This window comes from Belonocnema kinseyi, chromosome 8 (genome assembly GCF_010883055.1).
Source record: "Belonocnema kinseyi isolate 2016_QV_RU_SX_M_011 chromosome 8, B_treatae_v1, whole genome shotgun sequence".
Taxonomy (NCBI): Eukaryota; Metazoa; Arthropoda; class Insecta; order Hymenoptera; family Cynipidae; genus Belonocnema; species Belonocnema kinseyi.
The window spans coordinates 8616585-8623526 of NC_046664.1; positions in this window are offsets into that span (position 1 = coordinate 8616585).

Sequence of the window (6942 nt, forward strand, 5' to 3'; positions counted from 1 at the left end):
TTTTAACGTTGTTACGAAACTGCGAAAATACTTAACTTCAATCAATGATATATCGATGAAAAAAAAAGCTATCTTGAATCTGAAAAATGGATTTCAGAGGGCTAGGGTGCTCCTTTGTGATGCTTTCGCCCTTTTTTGAAAAAAAAAATTTATTCAAGATGCTATGTAACCTCAAATATAGCAAAAAACGGTGTTTTTTGCACTTTTAGGTTACAATATCTCGAAAACTGAGGGTGATGGAATTTTTCTGAGGTCGGATTCGGATTCAGCGCAGCAAAAACCTTCGGGTATACTAGGTCTGGTCTCTGGTTCCGGACCTTTGTCAAATTTTGTCGGCCTGTGGTATGCTTGACCTATTGAATATTTTTCGAAAATTGAAGAAGCAACTTGTTCTTTGAAAGCTCCTCTACCTATTCATTGTACACGACATTGGATTAACCAGTCGGAAGCCTAGTTATCGCAATTTACAAGTAGCGCCTTTTGTGCGCGCGACAGTGCGTTTGGCGCTTATGGCCGGCGCGCGGCGAGGTACTCGCGGCCTTACTGAAAAAAGTATGAAGTTTGTCCCGACTCTTTGCAGTCAATCAATCAGTTCTCACCAAATGATTATTTTATTATAAATAAATAAATAAATTCATCAGTCTCATTAAATTTATTTTTGCACGTATTGTTTTTTTGACACAAACAAAATGAGCAACATTTTATTTTGGCTTCTAAACAGCAACACGAAGTAGTTCGAGTACAAACTTTACACCGACAATTTGGCACAAATTCGTTCGAAGGCGGTAATAATGTGTAAATTTTCTTTGGCAGCAACAAATTGTCCTGCATCTTATATCCATATAACAATGGATCTAATTTGTCAGCATTTTTGTTGAAACAATTAACTTGGTACCTCGCCGCGCGCCGGCCATAAGCGCCAAACGCACTGTCGCGCGCACAAAAGGCGCTACTTGTAAATTGCGATAACTAGGCTTCCGACTGGTTAATCCAATGTCGCGTACAATGGATAGGTAGAGGAGCTTTCAAAGAACAAGTTGCTTCTTCAATTTTCGAAAAATGTTCAATAGGTCAAGAATAATCGATACTCAAAGTTTGCAAAAAAACGTCAAATTTTGAACTTTGAAAATTTATAACTTTGTAAATATGCATTTAACAAAAAAGTTGCAAGAGAACTTTTATGCTTAGAATTGTCCATATTTACTAAAAAAAATTTGTCCCATAAAGAAAAACCATTTTTTCCTATTTGTTTAAACAATTGCGTTTTAAACAAAACCTATCCACTTCTCGTAAAATTAATCGGTACCATTGGATTCAGCGGGTCAAAATACATAAGATTAACTAGTTTTTACCTTTTGCCTCTTGAATGCATACGGTAACATACCCAGCTCCCGGACTACTTAGACTCTCAGCAATGAAAGTGATTGCTTCAGGTTCTACTTATTATTTGAACAATGTATTTGTGCAGAAAACGAGCTCTTTAATTTATTCCACTTCGAGTTCTATGTACTCCATATTTTGTTTTATCTGATTAATCGGGTGTAATTCAATGATTCCATACTAAGCCACTTGTAGTCGATTTCTAATCCACTTGTAATCCAATGTAATCCAATCGTAATTCAGTTTTTTCTACTTGTAATCAACCGTAATCCAATGGCGACAAACTTAGCCAATTTTAGTCTAGTTGTAATCTAATTGTGATCCAGTTTAATAAAATTGTAATCCAGGGCAAACTGTATTCCACTTTGCTCTACTTGTAATTCACCGCAATACAACGATTCCAAACAAAGCCCCTGGTAGTCCACATGTAATCCAATTAAATTTAATTGTAATTCAGTTTACTCTACTTGAAATCAGCTCTAATTGAATGTTTCCAAACTAAAACAATTGTAAACTAGTTTACTCCACTTGTAATTCACCGTAGTCCAATCGTTCCGAACTAATAACCTTGTATTCCAGTTGTAATCCACTTGTAATCCAACGGAATCCAGTGATACCAAAATAAGCCATTGTAGTGCATTTGTAATCCAATTGTAATCCAGTTCACTCTAATTGTCATTCATCGTAATTGTAGTAATCCAGTTTTAATCCAGTGAAATATAATTGTGATCCAGTGCAATACAATTATAATCCAATTTATCCTACTTGTAATCCGACGCAATCCAATGATTCTAAACTAAGCCAAATATATCCTAGCTGCAATAAAATTGTAATCCACTTGCAATCCATTTTATTCTACTTGTAATTCAATATAATTCAATGATTTCAAACAAAGGCACTTAAAGTCCAGTTGGAATCCAATTGTAATTCAGTCTAATCTACTTGTAATCCGCCGTAATTCAATTATTCTAATCCAAGCCAATGGTATTCCGCATGTAATCCAATGATTCCAAACCTTGAAGTACTGTTGAAATCCACTTTTAATCCAACGATTCCACACTAAACCACTTGTAGTCCAATTACAATCCAGTGCAATCCGATTTTAATCCAGCTTACTCTACTTGTAATGCGACGGAATTCATCATAATCCAACATCGCCAAAATAAGGCAATTGTACCGTTGTAATCCAATTGCCATCCAGTGCAGTAAAATTGTGATCCAGCGCAATACAATTATAATCCAGTTAACCCTATTTGTAATCCGACGGAACCTAGTGATTCTGAACTAATTGTAAGTCATTTTTAGTCCCGATGTAATCCATTTGTAGTCCAGAGTAATCCCATTGTAATTCAATTTAGTTTATTTGTAATCCGACTGAATCCAATGGTTCCAAACTAAGCCCTTGCAGTACAGTTGCAATAGACTTGTAATCCAAGGATTCCAAACTAAGCCCCTTATAGCCTAATTATAATCCAATTGCAGTCCAGTGTATTCCAATTGTAATCTAGTTTACTCTACTTGTAATCCGATGTAATCTAATGGCGAAAAACTAAACCAATTATAGTCTAGTGTTAATCCAATGCAATGCAATTGTAATACAGTGTAATACAATTGCAATCCAATTTACCCTTCTTGTAATCCGCTGAAATCCAATAAAATCTAATTGTACTCCAGTTTACTCTACTTGCAATCCGCCGTAATTGAATGGTTCCAAACGAAGCCAATTGTAACCCAGTTTAATATACTTGTAATTCAATTGTAGTCCAGTTTACTTGTTATCCACCATAATATAAGTTTTCCAAAATAATACTAATTTTTCTGTAGAAAATTAATGTTCCTGTTAGAAAAATTAACTAATTTGTTGAAATTTGAACTACTTTGTTGCTAATTAATTTTTTTGTTGACGGTGATAATTTTAATTTAAAATTCATCTCGCTGGTGGAAAATTTAACTATTTATTGTTTGATGGCAAATTTAAATATTGCTGTTGAAAATTCTACATTTTAGCTAAAAATTCATCTCTTTTGTGAAAAATTAACAATTTTGTTAAAGATTCCATTTTTTAGAAGAAAAATGTAATAAATTTCGTTTCAAATTTAACTATTTGGCTGAAGCTTGAACTACTTTGTTAAAATTAAACAATTTTATTTAAAAGTAGGCTTCTTGTTTAAAAAGTCGATTGTTTTGTTGAAAATTCATCTGTTTGGTTATACATTAAACTATTTGGTTGTAAACTCGTTGCATTTTAAAGCCACAGACAAAATGTTCAGAAGACAGTTGAATTTTCAACTCGAAAAATTTAATTTTCTACTAAAAAGTTCATTTTCCACCAAAAAAATTAATTTTTAATCCAAAAGGACGAATTTCCTATAACAAAAACGAATTTTCAACAAAACAGTTACATTTTTGATAAATATAAAACTGGAGTTTTAAACCAAAATGAATTTTTTTTGCCAAAAACTTTGGCTCTTCTTATTAGGTTCTATTAAGTTAGTTCACATATAGGCGAAAAACGAGAAAAAAATTTTATTTCTGAAAAACAGGAGAAAAGAGAAAAAAATAAATAGAAAAAAGTACAAAAAATCCCCCACCTTGGAAGGGCCGCAGTGCGCGAGCACTCAATCAAATATCTTGCGCAATATTATGCATTCCAGTTAGAAACGGTTCCGGGGACCCTGACTGTTTACGTTTCGATTCCCCCGATTTAGTAACAAGGCTATTTGCAGCATCTCCCGACACTGCTACTAAATCGAGGTTCTGCTGTAGGGACTGGGGAAAAAGAGGGGAATAGGGAATTTTTGGAAATTTGGAAATTTTTACAGATTTTGTTATGTCCTAAAAATTTAAGAATCATTAAAGGAAATTATTTTTTTCCAACTAGAGATTTTCGTGAGCATTGCGAACTCTAGTCTCGTAACAATGCGCCTTAAATCTGAATTAATTTATTAATTAAAAAATCAGTGCAAAGTAGGAGATTTTAATTTAAAATGAGAAGACATTAAAGGGGCTGAAATGACAAACCCTTGTAGAAACTGAAAGTACTCAAAATTACTTAAATGCTATTGTGATAGCGCCAAGGGGTTATAAAACAAGATTAACTAAAGAGCCCACATGATGTCACGACGATATACATGAATGACTGAGGACATCAAATGGTTTATTAATCTCTCAATTGGGACACAACGTATTTTATGACACGCAACACAAATTCCATCTCGTTCACCAATCATAAATCGTGCACGGATGAAAAATTACTTCAATAAATGTTTTTAAATTGTTTATAATAATAATTATTAAAGATTAATTGCTTTATAATATAAATATATAATGTAAGTTGATAAGTAAGGGGGTTTCTATTTCAAGATCCCTGTTACCCACATGTTACCGACATTGAAACCATTCCACAGCTCAAGTGGTTCGTGTCCGTGCTAAGTTTCTATCTAGAATATTCTAGAAGTTTAGAGATAACGTCATAAAATTACATTGCGCAATTTTGAGTAACGAATTTTGCGTAAACAACTTCAAGGTTATTTATCATTTTGAGATAATTAATGACAATGAAGTTGTTTACGCAAAAATCATTACACAAATTGCCTTCGAGAATATTCTAGAAACTTAAAAAAATCAATTTTCTCTTGGTAAAATTTTATTATTTCGGGGTTGAAAATACATCTGTTTAGTAGAAAATAAATTCTTTTTTTGTCGAGGAATTAACTGTTTTGTTCAAGATTCTTTTTTTTCGATTCAATTCAACTATTTTTATTTAAAATTAAGAAAAATTAGTTAAAAATTGATCTTTTTAGTATAAAAATACAACTATCTGGCGGAAAATGTATTTTTGTTTTGTAGAAAGCTTGTCTTTTTGGGTTTAAAATTCAACATTTTTTAGCCGAAAAACATTAAAAAATTTATTGAATAGAAAATTTTTCTTTCTTGAAAATTCGTTCTTTTATTTGTCAAATTTATTTCTTTTGGTAAAATTTTATTAGTTCTTGGTTAAAGATTCAACTTTGTAATTTAAAGTTAATATATTTTTGTCAAAAATTTAACTATTTTATTTGAAATCTATCTTTTTTTATTCAATTTAACTATTTTTATTTAAAATAAAAATTTAATTATCTGGTTAAGAATCAATTTTAAAAAAATGTTCTCTATAATTACAAAAACTTAACTATTTTGTTAACAAATATTTATTCTTTGGTTAAAAATTTATTTTGTACCTAAAAACTTAAATGTCTCAATTGAAGTTTTATAATATTGTTTGAAAATTTATCCAGTGGGTAGAAAATTTAACTATTCCAGTTTCGGTTCAAAATTTTTTCTTTTTTAGATATACAATCCGCATTAATCCTAAGGTAATCTAAAGTAATTTTGCATTTAAAATGAAAAAATTTTGGTTAAAAATTGAATTTTTTTAGTATGAAAATCCAACTATACGAATAAATATGTATTTTTATTTTGTTAAAAACTAATCTTTATAGTAAAAAAATTAATCTTTTTGGTTAAAAAATTAACTATTTGGTTCAAAGTTGATAAATTTTATTGAAAATTCATCGTTTTGGTTTAAAATTCAACTGCTTTGTTTAAATTATAACTGTTTTATAGAAAGCTCGTTTTTTTGGCTTGTAAATTCAAAATTTAAAAAAATTCTCTATTGACCGAAAAAAATTTCTTACTTAAAAATTCGTTACATTATTTGAAAAATCATATTTTCTGATACAATTTTATTATTACTTGGTTAAAAATTTAACTGTTTAAAAAAAAAAAATTGGTTAAAAATTGATCTTTTTTAGTCTAAAAATTCATCGATTTTGGTAAAAAAAATCTTCTTGGTTGAAAATTCAACTATATGGTTCAAAGTTGATGTATTGTGTTAAAAACTCATGATTTTCAACTATTTCAACTTCAACTATTTAGTTCAAATTTTAGCTGTTTTGTAGAAAAAGCTCGTCTTTTTGGCTTAAAAATTCAAAATTAAAAAAAAAAATTGTTTCTGCTTGAAAATTAATTGTTTTATTTAAAAATGTATCTCTTTTGGTAGAATTTTATTATTTCTTTTTTAAAAAAATGCAACTGTTTAGCGGAAAATGAATTCTTTGTTGGTCGAGGGTGCAACTGTTTATTTCGAAATTCATCTTTTTTAATCCATTTAACTATGTTTATTAAAAATGAAGAAAATTTTGGGTTAGAAATTGATCTTTTTTGGTATAAAAATTCAAATTTTTGTTAAAAAATCAATCTTCTTGGTTCAAAATTGAACTATTTAGTTCAAAGTTGATGTATTTTGTGAAGAATTAACCTTTTAGTGTCGAATTTAAGTTTTTAGTTAAAATTTAAACTATTTTGTAGAAAGCTCGTTTTTTTTGGGTTGAAAATTCAACATTTTTTGCAAAAAAGAAATGCATTGACTGAAAATTTTTTCTTGCTTACAAATTCGTTTTTTTATTTAAAAATTCGTCTTTTATGGTACAATTTGATTACTTCTTTTTTACATTTCAACTGTTTAATTGGAAATTATTATATTTTGGTCAAGGATTGAACTATTTTGTTCAAAATTCGTCT